The sequence below is a fragment of the Sus scrofa genome, chromosome 10, assembly GCF_054392235.1.
Source record: "Sus scrofa isolate SSC_HxYL_T2T_F1_AM1 chromosome 10, Sscrofa_HxYL_maternal_Yorkshire_Landrace_v2.0, whole genome shotgun sequence".
NCBI classification, from domain to species: Eukaryota; Metazoa; Chordata; class Mammalia; order Artiodactyla; family Suidae; genus Sus; species Sus scrofa.
Window position 1 is genome coordinate 82,072,321 of NC_139392.1, and position 18,560 is coordinate 82,090,880.

At 38.9% G+C, this 18,560-nt stretch overlaps 1 protein-coding gene across 7 annotated transcripts in view; it reads right to left on the minus strand.

The window, feature by feature from the left end:
* Positions 1-18,560, minus strand: part of MALRD1 (MAM and LDL receptor class A domain containing 1) — an 860,334-nt gene that overhangs the window by 607,770 nt on the left and 234,004 nt on the right. For 2 of the 7 annotated variants that reach the window (XM_084980969.1, XM_084980977.1), the window contains exon 2: positions 7,977-8,092. The exons of the other annotated variants lie outside the window; for them this stretch is intronic. The gene's annotated coding sequence lies outside the window, so the exon portion shown is untranslated. The remainder of the gene's footprint in view (positions 1-7,976; positions 8,093-18,560) is intronic. 7 annotated transcript variants of the gene reach the window in all.

The following is an 18,560-nucleotide window of genomic DNA, read 5'->3' on the forward strand; positions in this document are numbered from 1 at the left end:
CAGCAAACAAGTCTCTACAACTCAGGGCCAGTACAAATGAACAAACAACGGTACAATTAGATACCCCCAAATGTCACATATTGGCATTATGTGATTGTGAATATAAAATAATTATATATTGAATGTTAAAAAGATTAAATTTTAAAAATAAGCACAAAGAAGAAGAGACTAGGCATGCTTTTGTAAAGGTGACCAGGAGAAACACCAACATTGAGAGTGAAAGCAAAGTACATGGTTTAAGCAGGAAGAAAAAAACAAAGAATTTAGTGAATTGGAAGAGAGACTTCTTTAAATGTACAAAATATACCACAGAGATGTACACAAATATTTTGAAATTTAGTTTAAAAGCCTGGAAATACAATGATAGGGTCCCACATATTACTAAATGAAACTTACAGGGGAGATAAAAACATGAAGAGGCAACATTTGAAAGGAAAAAATTTCCATCACTGAAGAAAGCCGTAAGCATTAAGGATTCAGATGACTGGAAGTACCTCCAATCCCTTATCCCTCCCCTCCACCTTCCCCTGATAAAAGAAGGAGCCCTCTCAATTATTCCAGTTCTCTACACTCTCGTCCAGAAAATAGAAGCAGAGGGAACACTTCTTAATTTATTCTATGAGGACAGCATTACCCTATTATCAAGTTACAAACCAATCTCTCACGAACATAGATGTAAATATCTTCGACAAACTATTAGCGAATCACATCCAACAATGTACAAAAATAATCATATGCTGCTCTATATATTGCCAAGTGGAATTTATTCCAAGTATGTAAATCAACTAATATAATCCATTACATCAAGAGTTTAAAGAAAAGCTATTATGATTATATCCACTGATGCAGAAAAATCCAACACTAATTATAATAGAAACTCTCAGAAAACTAGGACTATAAAGAAATTATCAGCTTGTTAAAGAAGATCTACTAAAAACCTACAGCTAACATCATACCTAATAGTGAGAAACTAGGTGTTTTCATCCTAAGATCAGAAACAAAGCAAGGATATCCTTTCTTCCTATTCAGTATCATACTGGAAGATTTAGCTAAGTCAGTAAGAGAAGGAAAGGAAAGGAAAGGAAAGATAAACTGACTGGGAAGGAATAAATAAAATTGTCTTTGTTCACAGGTGACATAATTTTACACGTGGAAAATCTTTTAAAATCACACATTAAACAAAAACCTGAAACTAATGAGCAATTACAGCAAAATTGCAGGATCCAAGGTTAAAATACAAAGCCAATTGCTTTCCTATATATCAGCAGTAGACAAGTAGAATTTGAAATTAAAGGAGCTCCCAGGGTAGTTCAGCAGCAGCAAGCCCAACTACCATCCATGAGGATGCAGGTTTGATCCCTGGTCCTGCTCAGTGGCTTAAGGATCCAGCATTGCTGTGAGCTGTGGTGTAGGTTGCAGATGCAGCTTGGATTCCACGTTGCTGTGGTTGTGGTGTAGGTTGTTGCTGCAGACTATATTAGACCCCTAGGGAACTTCCATATGCCACGGGTGCAGCCCTAAAAAGAAAGAAAGAAAAAAAAAAAAGACTTTGAAATTAAAACACAGAACTGCCTTTATTAGCACCAAAAAACTGAGATGTGTAGATATAAATCTAAAAACATATAAAGTACTATAAAAATATATAAAATTTTGATTAAAAAATCAAAGAAAATTTAAATAAATGGAGAAATTTCCCTTGTTTATGGATAGAAAAACTTAATAGTAACAGTTGTTTCCAACTTGATTTATCGACTCAATCCAATCCCAATCAAAATTCTGGCAAGTTATTTTATTACTATGCACAAAGTGATTCTAAAAATCATAGAGAAAGGCAAAGACCCAGAATAACCAACACAATACTGAAGAACAACAACATTGGAAGACTTCACAACAGTGTATATATATCATGTGACTAACTAGTTAGTATAAAGCTAGAGTAAACCAAACAATGTGGTATTGATGAAAGAACAAGAAAATTAATCAACAGAACAGAATAAAGAGTCTAGAAATAGACCCCCATAAATACAGTAAGTTGATTTCTGGCACAGGAGCAGAGGCAGTTCAATGGAGAAAGAATAATCTTTCCAACAAATATATTAGAACAACTGGACATTCACATGCAAAAATCTATTCATATAAACAGACTTCAGAACTTTCATAAAAATTAACTCAAAATAGACTATAAACCTAAATGCAAGAAGTTTAACTATAAACTTTAGAAAATAACCTAGGAGGAAATCAAGTTGACCTTGGATTTGGCAATAGCTTTTTAAATATAATACCCAAAGCACTATGCATAAAAAGAAAAAAATTAGTTTTGTTTTATTAAAATTAAAAATATCTGTCTGAACGATTATTAAGTGAATAAAAAGACAAGACACAGACTGGGAGAAAATCTTTGCAAAACACATATCTGATAAAAGACTAGTACCCAAAATAACAAAGAACTCTGAAAACTCAACAATGAAAAAAAATTCAAAAATGGGCAAAATAAAAATGGATTTTAGGTCTTGGACTTTAATCCAAGACCCGAAACCATAAAACTCCTAGAAGAAAGCACAGGGAGTAAGCTTCTGGATGTTGGTCTTGGCAATTTCTTTTTTTTAATTTGACACCAAAATAAAGGCTACCAAAGCAAAACTAAGTAGGTGCAACTATATTAACTAAAAAACTTCTGCAAAGCAAAGGAAACCATCAACACAATGAAAAGGCAATCCGTGGATCAGAAGAAAATATTTTCAAGTCATATACCAGAAAAAAGGCTAATATCTAAAATGCATTTTTAAAAACTCACAACTCGATAGCAAAAAAGCAAACCACCCACCCAAATAACCCAATTTAAAAAATGGGAAGACTCAAGTAAACTTTTTTCCAGAGAAGACATACAAATGGCCCAAAGGTACATGAATGAAAGGGTAATTGCTAATCATCTGAGAAATCCAAATCCAAATCACAATGAGCTATGGCCTCATACCAGTTTGACGGGCTGTTATCAAAAGACAAGGGATAATGAAGAGCTGGTGAAGATGTGGAGAAAAGGGGATGCCTGTGCACTGTTGGTGGGAATGCAAATTGATACAGTTACTCTAGAAAGCAGAACACTGTTTCTTCAAAAATTTAAAACAGAAACAGAACTCCCACACGATCTGGATACATATCCAAGGAAATGAGAACAGGATTTCAAAGAGATATATGCACTCCTATATTTATTGCAGGTTTATTCACAACAGTCAAGATATGGAAGTAACTTAAGTGTCTGTCAGATAAGTGGACAAAGATGTGGTAACATGCACACGATGGAGTATTATTGAGCCACGAGAAAAAAAGAAATGGTGCCATTTACACCACCGTTAATGGTCTTTGAGGGTATTATGATTAGTGAGCCAGACAGAAAGACATATAGTATATATCATTTGTATGTGGAATCTCAAAAAGCTGAGATCAGAAAAGGAGAATAGAATGGTGATTATCGGGCCTGGAGGAATAAGAAATGAGATGTTGGACAAAGCACACAAACTTCTACTTGTAAGATAAATAAATTCTAAGGATCTGGTATACAACATAACAATTATACAAGTATTGTATTAATAATACTTGAACATTGCTAAGAAAATAGATTTTAAATATTCTCACCACAAAAAAATAAATGGTAATTAAATTATATGACATGGAATATATAGAGGTGGAAGTCATTTTTCAATATATAAGTGCATCAAATAAATTGTATATATTAAACATAGGCAATGTTACATGTTAATTTTATCTTCTCAATTTGGGCTCAAATGTTTTTTTAATGAGCCAAATATATGTATAGATAGCTCATCTAACAAGATATATAGAAGACAGCAAATAAGCATATGAAAAGACACTCAACATAATACGTGTTGAGGGAATTACAAGTTAAAACAATGATATAATACTACACACCTATTAAAGTGGCTAAAATCAAAAAAAGGAGAAACTTCTATCCCCTGTTGATGGTAATGCAAAATGGTACTATCACTTTGGAAGACAGTTTGGCAATTTCTTACAAAACGAAACATACTCTGCTTTATGATCCTGCAATCACACTCCTTGGTATGTAACCAAATTATTTGAAAATTGTGTCCAATTTATTCATATTACTTTATTCATAATCACCAAAAACTGGAAATTATCAAGACGTTCTTCAGTAGCTATATAGATAAACAAATTATAGTACATTGATACAATGGAATAGTATTTACTGCTACGAAGAAATACGTATGAAAAGACATGGAGGAAACTAAATGCTTATTATGAGTAAAAGAAGTCTGAAAGCTGTACATTATTTGATCCCAACTATATGACATTTCAGAGAAGACAAAACTATAGAGACAGTGAAAAGATCCCTAACCCTTCCTTGTTAGGGTTCTAAGCAAGGAAAGAAGAAAGTTTTTAGGGTGTTGAAACCATTTACATGTAACAGCAGATCCATGATGTTATTATACATTTGTTAAAACCCATAGTCCTGCACAATACTGACTGAACCCTATTGTTAACAACGGACTTTAGTTAATACTGTGGATAGTGGTTCATCAAATGTAATGAACACACCACACTAATGCAAGACGCTAATAGGATATCCCATGGGGGCAAGGGAGAGGGGCTAAGTCAGAGCACTTTGCACTTCCTGTGCAATGTGCAATTCTCAGCAAACCTAAAATAGCTCTAAAAAATAAAGTCAATTAATACCAAAAAATTAGTACGAGTTCAGGAACTGAGTAAGAGATTATGGTTTTTATTGGGCTGATGATCTTCTGTATCTCCGTTTTTCCCTTTCCTGCTGATAGATGCGAAGTATCTGTTGGCTGTCCATTTGTGTTCAGCCATGGGATACCAAGTTTTAATAACAATATCCACAACTCCCTGTGGATCAAGGCCATTCTGCTGTCCCTCTGAACTTTAGGGTCATTATGGACCTTCAGGTTCACCCTCTTGGCCTCTGGTAATTAGGGATCAGGTGATGGGTTCCATTACTTCAGAACCCACCGTGCCCTTGGATAAGAATGTGCCCCATTCTGTGACCACTTATCCTTTCCAAAGCTCTGGCTTAGAGAGGAAAGCCACTTGGTGATGCTGGTATTCCCTGTGATCTTGGTTAATATGTGTCCTCTGGGCTCCCCCACCACCCTCTAGTGCGTCTTCCTCAGCTCTCCCCTCTGCCTGGAAACTCGGACACATCCACTTCACTTGCCTTTGTCCATCATTTTCTCCAGGCTTATAAGCATCACCCTTGAAATGAGATCACTCCATCCCTAGATTGTGGCACCTTCAAAATCCAGACCTGAGACTCTCTTTAAGCTCTGAATGGTATATGTGTGTGACTAACTCTTACACCATCTATGGTGTATAATTTCTTTCCTTTTTTTATGCTGGGACTTAACTCTAGTTTTGGGCCTGGTAGCCAAGGAAAGAAAGTGGAGACTATCCTTAAGGAGGGCATCTGTGGCCTTAAGCAGAGATCTCTGCAGCATCCAGCAGTATGACGGAAGTGCGGCCTATGGAGGGGCCCTCCCAGCTTCTACTTCTCCCACACTCTCTCACTTCCCCAAGGGAAAGGTTTTGGGGTGTGCGGGGGGGAGGTGGGGACACAAATGTGTATCAGGTGCAGCTTCTAGAGCTGCCCTGGTGGAAGACTTGAGTTTAAAAAAAAGGCAGTGGCCAGACCACATTGGACCATATAACTCAGACCCACCACCACTTATGCACCCACCAGCTCAGGAAACTAAACCACAATCAGTGTAGCAATGAGCACAAGATGGTTAGGACTTGCCCAGTGACTGCCACTCCCCTCCTTCCAACTCAAGGTCAACCAAAGAAAGTCATATATGCCCCCCAAACCAATCACATAACACACCTCACTTTTTGTCAGCTAGTCTACCTCCAGCTTCCCTATGCCAACAATGTCCAAACAGGCCACACTTGAAGCCCTTTCTTCTTTTCATTATAAAACTTCCTACTTCCATGCCTGCCTTTGAGTCTATTCAAGTGATGGCCATTGACTCTCTTGCTGTAGCCAGCTGAGAATGAAGCACCTCTGTTGGTTCTCACTTGAGTGGTCTTCGTTTATTTCCACATCAGTAAGAAGGTGAACATCCCTTACCCTTCCCACTTTCCTCCAGATCTTTTGCCCATTCTGGAAGATAGAACACATCAACCCAGGAACTCATATATGAAAGTGCATAGGATGTGTTTAAGTACAGATACTCTGTCTAGCAATTTACATAAATTCCAGCAGCTACCTACTCTTTTCATTAATGCCATAGAACTGCCAGCTTGGGGACAGGACAATCAGCTTAAGTAGGGGATGGCCAGTGCACCTGCTGAGTGGCTCATGGTCATCCCACACTTTTACCCACAACCAGGATCCCACCATACACCCCACGACATGAGGTGGAGAAGAGGTCAACTGAAGGTCAACCTCCCTTCATCTCTTTGTCTTTTTGTCTTTTCTAGGGCCGCACTCATGGCACATGGAGATTCCCAGGCTAGGGGTCAAATCAGAGCTGTAGCCACCGGCCTTCACCACAGCCACAGCAACAAAAGATCCGAGACTTGTCTGCAACCTACACCACAGCTCATGGCAATGCCAGATCCTTAACCCACTGAGGAAGGCCAGGGATCGAACCCGCAACCTCATGGCTCCTAGTCAGATTTGTTAACCACTGAGCCATGACAGGAACTCCATTATTATTATTATTTTTTTTTCCCCTTCATCTCTTAATGACACCACACTGTCTATAAGTTCTGGGATTCAGGGCATTCTTCAGAGCAAATGGCCTCAGTGTAGATGTTTTTAATCTCATGTTTCGGGGTCTGTTTTCCTAGCCAGGCCCTGATCTTAGAATAGCAGGCCTGCCTTGCCTGGACATTTAAATATCTCTGTGGCTTTGAAGCTGTAACTATTATGCACCTGTCTCCTGCACAGCCATGCCCATGCTCACTCTTAGCCTTGAACTGCTTGCTAAAGATCTGCACTTTCTCATCTCTCTGCACAGCACCTACCACTTAGCCAACTCTGCTATCTTTGAAAGCTTTGGTTCCCTGCATTTTTCAAATACTCTAATCACTGTATACCTGAGGGCATTTATTTCCCAGATCACTACCAGTAAAATCATTAGCAGTTGAGCTGTCACCTTATGTCAGGGATTACTCTGCCCCACATACCATTCAGAGTAGTGTCCATTTTACCCTCAAGGTCATAAGTCCTCAAATCCCATCTCACCACCTTTTCTCTGAGACTGCTCTTGTCAGGCAGGTCTCCTAAGAGCAGATGCTAAAATGGAAGACAAGATATCGATTGGGGTTGGGCGAGATCCCTTCATGATTAGTAAAGGGCCAGGAGCTGGAAGAGGAAGAGTCTTTGAACACTTTGGGGAGAAAAGGGAAGGGAGATTGGATAGCAAGAATCTGAGCCTATACAGCACAGAAAATTTTACAGAAACCATCCCTTAACTTCTTCGTAGATCTTATAACCAAGCTAATGATACCACCTTAGAGAAACAGTTTTGTGTTCTAATAGCCTTTTTCCCCCTCAAACTAAACATATAATTTCTGCCTTTAAGACTTGGGACTGTTTTGTTGATGATGGTATTCCTACAGGACTCGGGCACATGGTGTGATGATCACATTCCTGGTTGAGGAAGAGCCACCCAGAGACTCTGGCCTCATCAAAATTGTATGATCTCTCAAACTGCAGGGTTCTATTGCTTTCCTCCACACTGGGGTGGGTGTTTGTGAATACTGGTTTCTGCCATAAAATAAATACAACCCTATGGAGAGCTAACTGTGCAGAAGTGAAGACAGCGTAAAAGAGGTCAGATTTTTCACAAATATTAGAGTTTCTTTTTCAAGATATATTATCAGTACATGGTTAAACATTTTCAGCCACACATTTTGACTTTTTTCCTCTAGTAAAAGAGACAAGGTGCACCAACCAAATATTCCTGACTCACATTCCTCCTCAGAAAAATCAGAAGCTGGTCTGGGAAGTACCAGCCTTTCCATCAGGTCTCTGAGTTGGGGGTGTATACTCTGCAACCTTGAAGCCCAAGTAAAAGATACTGTCAACCTGTTAAAAAGCAGAGAAGGAGGAGGAGACACTCAGTTGTTTTACATGCTGATTCGGTCTCTATATTTCTGCAGCCCCTCATTACTGTCTCTAGGTGCCAAGAACTCAGTTTTAGTTCGCCTCTTCTTTCAGTCTCTATGCTATGACCCAGCTCTTTCCATGCCTCCTCAGTAACCATTCTATCAATGGGTTGATCTCACCTGAGAGGATATCCATGGTCCAACTCACTGCCTCCAGAGATGATTCTGGAATCAAAAACATAGCCTCCCCTCCCCCACTGGGGAGCAGAGGCAGAGGTCAAGGCAGAAGAGGTCAGAATCCCCATTATTCTCCTCTCAAAGTTAACTCATTCCTTTGGTATACATTTATCTATTTAGGTTTCTGGAAAGAATGAATTTGAGGAGCTTATGAAGCTAAACATCTTACTTCAAAAAACAGAACAAATGCCCTTAAAAACAGTTGTAACAAGTTTGAATACAGAAGTAGCTCTGATTTACCAAGAACATTAAAAGTAAGTTATATTGAGCCAATATCATAATTACTGTGAAACTATTCAGAAGTTGCCACTGTGAAAATTAAAACATTTTAATATTTCAGATGCTGTTTGCATTGTCTAGTAGGTACTTCTAAGTTATCTGCCTGAAGAACTCCTGCTCATCCTTCAAGATTCAACCATCATATTCTCTGAAAACTATTCCTTACCTCTTTGGCCACTTTCTAGTTTGTTGCTTTATTTCTATTAACAGCCAGCTTACATTTCTGTTATACACTGCATTGCAATGGTTAGTTTTGATGTCTGGCCCACTCTTCTAAACTGTAGCCTCCTTACAGATCTGAGTTTATTCATCTATTTCCCTCACTGCTAAATATAGTACTATAACATATTATCCAATAGTCACTGATGTGTACATGAATGCATAAGTGTTCTATTATAAATGTCTCTAAATCTCAGTAGGTTTGTATACCTCTCCACCACACATTTCCCCCTTTTGGCAACAGTATGCTGATTTTTTTTTTTTTTTTTGAGAAATCACCCAAACTGATTCTAAGCCTCTGTGTTTTCATAGGAGTTGGAGGTATTGACATAGGACTTAGTTCTGTGCAATCTAACCTTTCCACCCTCCTGATCACAATGGTTGGCTCAGGTTCCTAACTATTATGATCCAAACAAGGCCACAGAGGAGCAATTCCCAGACTTCAGAAATTATCAGATAAGAGGTGCTCTCTTCTGCCGAAGTGGCTAAGCTGAGGCAATGCTGGCCAGACGTCCAAGTGGTCATCTCTGGCACCACATGAGGAGAATATCCCTGGGAATGAGGCCAATGCAAATGTTAGCTGAGCCAAGAGATGAAGATGAATACTTTTCTGCTGACCTCACTTAAGTCCCTAAGTACAGCCATGCAGAAATCTGAATTTATACCCAAGATGCTTAATAAGCTGAGAGAATTTTTGGCTTGGTTGAGTTTCTCTTCTAGATAACCAAAAACTTTTGGACTAATATATACTGCTTTTTATTTTATTGTATTTTTTATTTGGAAGAAACCTTTAATGAGGATTCAAGGTATAAGAGAAAGATGCTGTGAAGGACCAGTACTCAGCCCCAGCCACCCCATGTGTATATGCCTCCATGGAGGCTTCCCCTGCTGCTTTCAAGGGTTATCTCCTCTGTGCTCCTCCCAAGTGTCATCATCAGTGGGCAGCTCATGTCAGCACAGGGGCAGGAATGTGTCTTGCTTAGCCAGGACAGAATGCAACTGGAATGGAAAAGCTGACAGCAAGTCATTTCAACAGCAGCCTTCCTCTCCTCAAATTCTAAAAGACACACAGGACTCTTTAATTCAGCCTGAGAGCCCCTGTCAACTGTCCTGGGGAGATACTAAACCAAAGGATTGGCAGCAGATGGAGGCAGGTGGTGAGCTCAATCCGCTATCAACCTCAAGTCTTCAAAGTCCATCCTACTGAAAAGTGACCTTAAGAGACTCAGTAGCATGTTGCTTCAGACCCCATGCTCACAATCAAGTTCTCGGAAATAAGATGCCATAGCAACCATGCTATCTGACTCAGACCCCACTGTACTCTTCTTTCATTGCATTTAATATTGATTTTGATTTTAAGAAATAAGAAAATATTGATTTCAAATTTAAGTAAAAGGGCATATTTTGAAATAAATGTCTCCTGATTACTCTTTCAATTACCTTTAAGAAAGCTTTATTTTATTATTAAACTTAAAGACATTTCCATTAAACTTAGACATTTTCTAAAAATTATTATCAAACCAATACCTTATCTCATGATTTTTAATATAAGGCTTAAAACTTTTTTTAAGATATAATGAGAATGTCAATAGTGCTCTCATGGTCTTGCTGGAAATTCATGGGCAATCTAGTCTCACAACCGCAAATAAAATATTTGTATTAGAAATTAAAAGTGGTTATCTGATAGAGTAAGACAGTAGAGACTATCTAAGAAATATCGAACAGTAAATACAAGCTAAAGGAAACAGGGCCCCTTCTTCCATTAGGGGCTCCTTCTTCGATGAGCAAGATGCTAAGAACACAGCTTAAACTCAACAACCAGCAGGTGCTCATTGATCCACAGATCCTAGAAGAGGGGAAACCAGATTACTTGAGATCCAAGTGTAAGCCTCAGAATCTCATGCTGAAGCAACAAGTAAGCTTGAAGAGAATCCTCTCCATATTTCTCACAATGGGGACAACACATCCGCATAAGGGCAGGATTTGGTGAGGTGGGGTAATTGGAGAGGCCATATACAGTATGATTTAATCTGAGTTTCTCTTATTTATTTCTGTATCAGATTACGAATGGTACATAAGGAAAGACCATTGTTTTAAATGACAGATATTTCCCAGTTGAAATCTATGTCAAAGAAAGCAGGTGGGTGTATGAAATTCTTCAACTTGGCAATCTAAAACCCTGTTTAAAGAATTTCTAGGAGTTCCCGTCGTGGCGCAGTGGTTAACAAATCCGACTAGGAACCATGAGGTTGCGGGTTCGATCCCTGCCCTTGCTCAGTGGGTCAAGGTTCCGGCGTTGCCGTGAGCTGTGGTGTAGGTCACAGACGTGGCTCGGATCCTGCGTTGCTGTGGCTCTGGCGTAGGCTGGCAGCTACAGCTCCGATTCGACCCCTAGCCCGGGAACCTCCATATGCCGCAGGAGTGGCCCAAGAAATGGCAAAAAGACAAAAAAAAAAAAAAAAAGAATTTCTATTTAAAATAAACTTCATATAAGTGTACAAAATCTCCACAAAGATATGTTACATGGTTTAGAAGAATCTTACTCCAGTCTTCTCACGAATATTTAATTTCTGTACTCAGAACATGTACTATGTACAACAGAATATTACTCAGAGCCATAAAAAGAACAAAATAACGTCATTTGCAGCAACATGGATGGACTTAGAGATTATACTAAGTGAAGCAAGTCAGAAAACAACATCGAATGAGATCACTAAGATGTGGAATCTAATTTTTTAAAAAAGATACAAAAGAACTTTCTCACAAAACAGAAACAGACTCAAAAACTTTGAAACTAAGCTTATGGTTACCAAAGAGAAAAGATTGGGGGGGAGGGGTAAACTGGGAGGCTAGGATTTGCATATACACAATACTACATACAAAATCAGTAAGGACCTATGGTATAGCACAGGGAAAATCTACTCAATACTCTGTGACAGCCTAAGAATCTGAAAAAGAATGCATATATATTTATATATTAAATTTTTATGATATATGTTATGTATTTTATATCTATATGTATAATGGACTCACTTTGCTGTACACCTGAAACTAACAACATTGTAAGTCAATTATACTCCAATAAAACTTTTTTTTTTCTTTTTGCCATTTCTTGGGCCACTCCCATGGCATATGTAGTTTCCCAGGCTAGGGGTCAAATCGGAACTGTAGCCGCCAGCCTACACCAGGGCCACAGCAAAGCAGGATCCGAGCCGTGTCTGCGACCTACACCACAGCTCATGGCAATACTGGATCCTTAACCCACTGAGCAAGGCCAGGGATCAAACCCACAACTTCATGGTTCCTAGTCAGATTCGTTAACCACTGTGCCATGACGGGAACTCCCCAGTACAAGTTTTTAAAGATCATATATGTGTGCAATCCTCTAGTACAACTCCATTCTTCAACCTAACAATTATTGAATATTTACGATCTGTCAAACATTCAACTTGGTACTGGACACACAGAGCTCTTTATAGCATTGTCCCAGCTTCATAGAAGGAACTTATTCACTGATACTTCTTTGAAGCTGGGACAATGCTGTAAATAGCACTAGGAACTATGTCTAGTCACTTATGATGGAGCATGATAATGTGAGAAAAAAGAATCTATACATGTATGTGTAAGTGGGTCACCACGCTGTACAGCAGAAAATTGACAGAACACTGTAAACCAGCTATAAAGAAAAAAATAAAAATCATTATATTAAAAAAAAAACTGGAGTGACAAAAAAATATATATCTTAATGGATTCAATCAATATTCAGAATTTATCCGGACCTCTCTTTGAAGACACAAAGAACAATTCACTTAGAAGGATACTGACAACACTAAATACCTGATAACTCTGCTGATGGTATTGTAGGAGCAGGAAAGATCATTTCTTCAATATTTCCCCAAGATTATAGGTTATGAATACTTCTCACTTACCTTGTATGATTTTTAATATGGATGACATATTAATACATTTTAAAATAAAATGATGGAGTAAAATTCAAATTTGTATTACATGATTTGGTGAAAAGAACAACATAGGAGTTTCTGTCATAGCTCAGTGGTTAATGAACCCAACTGGTAACCATGAGGCTGTGGGTTCAATCCCTGGCCTTGCTCAGTGGGTTAAGGATCCGGCATTGCAGTGAGCTGTGATATAGGTTGCAGATGAGGCTCAGATCTGGCGTTGCTGTGGCTGTGATATAAGCTAGCAGCTATAGCTCTGATTCGACCCCTGGCCTGGGAACCTCCATATGCTGTGGGCGCAGCCCTACAAAGACAAAAAAAAAAAAAAAAAAAAAAAAAAAAGAACAAAATACATAAAATCTAATCTAAAGAAAGAATAATCATTCCAGCAAGTAACATCTGAGTTGGTACTGAGTACTGAGAATCTGGGCTCTAAAAAAGGACTTTTAAACAGTTCTCAAGGTCAGAAGTTTCCAATTTTCTTTATCCATCCCATTTATTTTACTCTTTGTTTTGTTTTGGCTTTTTAGGGCCACACCTGTGGCATATGGAGTTTCCCAGGCTAGGGGTACAATCGGAGCTACAACTGCTGGCCTACACCAGAGCCATAGCAACTCAGGTCTGCGACCACAGCTCATGGCAATGCCAGATCCTTAACCCCCTGAGTGAGGCCAGGGATCGAACCAGCAACCTCATAGTTCCTAGTCAGATTTGTTAACCACTGAGCCACGACGGGAACTCCTGTATCAAAAATTTTTAACAAATTTAACCCAGCAATTCCACTTCTGGATGGAAAATAATCATCTTTCTGTTCATGATGAGAATGTCAGAAAAAGCATTTATGTTTAGGCATTTCAGTTACTCTGCAGGGATATGCCTAAGGCAGAAGGTAAAAACCAAAACTGTCAACCCCCAAAGCATCATCATCTATCTTCATTAACGTGGCTTTGCTGTCTTTTACTGTCTCCGTTAGTATTTCTTTATTCTTCCATGAACATCCTTGAATTTGCACTCTAAGAGGCTTTGAATCTCTTCCTCAAAATTCTCACCTTGCTGTGTCTGATCACCCTGAACTATTGAGTTCTCATCATGATACTTAGTCCCTGCATTGAAAGATCTGCCTCAAACCAAACCTGCAGTTCTCCAAGACACAACCAAGGCTTTGCAAGGTGGAGTTCTCCCTTGCCATGGGAAGCAGTATCTTCAGCTTGGTCTTATCAAAAGCTTTTGTTGTAATGTTTGACAAAGGCAGCTGGAGAAGAGTGAGGGATATCAAGTAATAATGATTACAGAGAGAAGGAATTAGAAACGTTATGTCAGAAGATTAAAGCAGTAAGGTAAGAACAATTGGGCAACATCACAAAAATAAGGTTAAGATGAGCAGGTCAAAAAATACATGACTATAAAAAAAACAGATTAATTGGGTATTTATATGAGTGTGTGTGTTTAGAAAAAAAGTGGAACTTGGACTATATTATGTTAACTAACAAATGACCAAAACTCTTATCCCTCCACATGACATAGAAAAGACCTGACATTGTAGACTTAAGCTACACAAATAAATCAGGCATGGAACATGCCAAATTCATGATTAAATATTAGTGACGTATGGTTTCTTGACATTTGCTTTTGTACTTGCCCTTTACCCTTTGTTCTTTGGCAAAAGTGCAGAGGCAAGGGTGGGAGGGAAGGAGCCCTGAGGCAGACTCTTGTTATTAAAAAACTTCCTAGAAGGGAGCTTCAAATGCTTGAGAGTAGAGGAAAATGTCCACGTGAATAATAAAGGATTTATTTTCCACTTTTTGCTCTGCAATGATAAACGAAGACACATTATATTTCTCACTCTACTCACCATTCTATTCTCTCTTGAACTCCTTTTGCTTCAGCCTTTTAAAGGCCCATATGTGTAGAGTTCTTAGAATTATAGTTGAACATAAACCAAAAATCCAAAGTCAGAGAATGTACGATGTGTGTGGTATGGGCTTGGTGTGTGAAAGCATGAGTCAGAGACACTTCCCACACCACATCAAAAGACATGTTTAAGGCAGATGATTAACAAGAGCAAGTAGGACGAAAGGAGAAATTAGATTCACTAACTAAAGAGAAGATCATCAATAAGTTAGATAGAATCTACATGTAAGTCAAGGTAACTATGATTGTTTCACTAGAAAGAGGAAAGGAACATTAGGAAAGAAAAATAATGCCATCATTTATGACATGTGTATATGTTGAGACAGAAATTGCTTATGAAATAATTCAAAGGTATAGGACAATAAGTATAATTTAAATGTAGAATATGATTGTTCTGAACAATTCTAAATATTCTGTCAAGGCCATGTTTGGAGTATTTACAAGAAAAATGTAAATAATATGAGTTGCTCGCTCCTATTCTTAGAAGAACTGTGAAGCAGTAATGAAAACAAAAGCCATCAGGGCATGGAAGAGCAAAACTGACTATGACAGGAGAGCCCAAAGGTGGGTAAGAGGACAGGATTTGCCCACTGGACCTCAGGTCCAGATGCTGTTACCCTGGGTCACATAAGCGGCCAGGTCTGCAGGTGGCATTAACAAAGAAGGCTTTTGCAGTGTCTTAGTCCATTTAGACTTCTGTAACAAAATACCATACGCGGGTGGCTTCCAGAACTTTATTTCTCATAATATTGGAGGCTCGGAGTCCAAGAGGAAAGCATGGTACATTGTCTGGTGATGATTCATTTCCCTGCTTCACAGCCATCCTCTCCGTGTCCTCACATAAGGAAAGGATGAGGAAGCAATCTGAGGTCTTATAAAATAAGGGCACTAATTCCAACCACTCTGACCTCATCACCTCCCAAATCTCGGAGATTTGGTTCCAACAAATGAATTTAAAGAGGACACAGTCAGTGGCATAGAGGAGGCAAAAATAAATAAATAAATAAATAAAAGGGGCAGGAATGTAGGCTGAAGGCAATGCAGAGCTGGGAAAAAAAAAAAAAAAAGTTTAAGAGGATCTGAAAGATTCCCCCCGAAAGCTGGTACAAACAATATTAAAGGTCATGAAACAGGATGAGAACACCCAAGTAATGACAAAAGAGAAACCCTGAATCCTAGGCCGCACCCGTGTTCTGAGGTCAGAAGGATAAGAAACTCAAGTGGCAGAGAAGCAACAGCTGGGATGGCAAGATGAAAGCCAGGACAGAAACCAACTTACAGAAGGAATTTAAGAGAAGACAGTGATCAGCTCTGTCCAATGCAGCTGAGAGATCAACCAAGCAAAGGAACAGATGGATATAGCAACAAGGTGAAGGTTACTGGGGACTTTTGTCAAGAGCCACAGATAAGAGCTTACCTGAAGCTCAAGACTGAGTGGGAGGAGAGGAGTTTGGGGAGGTGATTACAGGTAACTCTTTCCAAGAGTTTTATCACAGTGGGGAAAAGAAGTGGGAGAGTAATTGACAAAAAGATGTGAGGTAAAAGGAGCTTCTTAAGAATAGAGAAATGAAACCTTATTTGCATGTTTATGAGACTCAGCCAAAACAAAGGGACAAATGAACAATGCAAAACAAAATTGCTCCAAGACTGTCTCTGAGTAAACGGAGGGATATACTCCAGTGTCTGGTGGGAGGAATTGCAGAGACAGTTAGAAATGAGGTGGAGTATATATATGTATATATGGACGCAGATACAGGAGGGCAGGTAGTTAACAGTGGTGGAGCATAAGAAGTTCTTTGGATTACATTAATTTTCTTAGAGACCCAGAAAGCAGAGTCAGGAGCTGAGACTGTATGTAGGAGGGGGAGTTACTGGAGGCCTGAAGAGAAAGGAGGTGTATAAAATAGCTCTGTAGGAAAGGAGGAGAGAGAAGAAGCCTGAGGTATAGCTGTGTGTTAGGATGCGGCATTCAGAGCTCATGGTGTATGGGGAGGGGGCAGTGGGGGGGATGGGGGGAGAGTTTGGGCCAGACTCCAGAGCCAGAGATCTTGAATGAGACTCCAGCCTGCATCAGCTACTCCCTCGGGATGTGATGGCAGCAAGTTAGTTAACCTCTCTCTCTGATCTTCCCTTTCCTGCTCCACAGGATAGGGAAAATAACAATAATAATAATAATAATTTCTCATAGAGGATTCAATAATTTGAGAGATAGGTGGATAGATGGAGATAAACAGCATAGAAAGGTGCCTCAAACAGACTTTTATACGATAGCTTTATATGATAGCTATTATCTATCCTGATGTTAATTACCATGAATTTAAACTCAAGGTAAACACCAAAGTCACTTAACTCCTTCCTCTTTCACCAAAGAAAGTTAACCAAGTCTTGTTCATCCTAATTAAAAAAAATAACTTTTAAAATATCATGGTGCATCATATAAAATTACTGATATTCAATTGCTGATTTTCTATATAGTTTAACCTATTATGTTTCCTAATTTGTGTCAATAAAATTACTGATATTCAATTGCTGATTTTCTATATAGTTTAACCTATTATGTTTCCTAATTTGTGTCAGACCAACTTAAGATGAGGGACCCAAACCCTAAGAGACCATGGGATTTTTGCCCCGAGCTTTTGGAAAGTTCCTTCAAATATCAAAATACATCCACCCTCAAAGCCTTCCCATGTCTTTTTCCATATGTATTTCCTATTCTATTCTAGAACCTCAGGATGCTTACTCACACACGCCCTCTGAAAACTTAAAAAAAAAAAATCACTGGCAAAAGGTATTTTTCTAAATTGAAGAAAGAGACATCTAAACCGGTCAGGGGAAAAATGAGTGATGAGCTCTCAAGAGCTGAAAGGAAAGTGATGGATCTGCTGAGCAGAAAGATCAATTGAGCCCTGGAGGGAGAAAAGAGAGTTTCAGCAGGGACCACCCCTGTGCAATGCCTAAAACAGAGATTTCCCAGAAAAAATATCATGAAGATGAAAGATGAGGCAAAGCCCTGAGAGGCAAAACCTCTGAAAACAATAACCACCAAACAAACTCTCTAAAAAGTCAACTCTCATCATAAAAAAAAGCAAAAAAACAAAAAACAAAAAGAACGCACAAAGAAACTCCAAGTCTGAGACAAAATGACTTACGTTGTTTCTTCCTACAATATATAATGCCATGGATTCCACTCAATCATTCATTCCACCCTAAAAGCTTTCAAATAATATTGCAGTTACTCCATCAGTTTCTACACAAAGTCAATTTTAAAATGGAATCTCCACCCTTTTGGGCAGGTTTATCCACCTGTTGGATAATAATTTACCTTTTACAAAAACGTGGTTTTAGTTTATGAAGAACTGAAAAGATCATTTGCATTCCATCTGCTGCTTGGATGGTACGCGCGCTTGTGTTTGCTCTACCTCAGAGCTGCCTTCCTTTTAACTAGAGAGAACACCAGGCACATGAACAAGCTGCAAAGTCTCCCTGGGCTCTTCGCTGGAGGAGAGCATCTCGCAGCCATCGTCAATGTGAAAATATGCAAACCACAGCCCATGTTTACACAGGGACAATTTTATTTTCTAACTTAAAATAGCAGAAATAAGTCCTCTTTCCAAGTGGAATTCACTACCCAACTATATCATTTGGAACCTGAGGTGCCAAGATGCATAATGCATGTGCAATTTATGTGATTTCTACACATTTTAATTGCCAGATTGAAACTGAAGGAACCATATTAATGAAAACCCAAGCAGTTGCAGTAACCCTTGGCTTAATCCATATTTAACAAGTATTGACAGGATTTTTTTTTTTTTAAGGAAGGCAATAATCACACACCATCTGCTG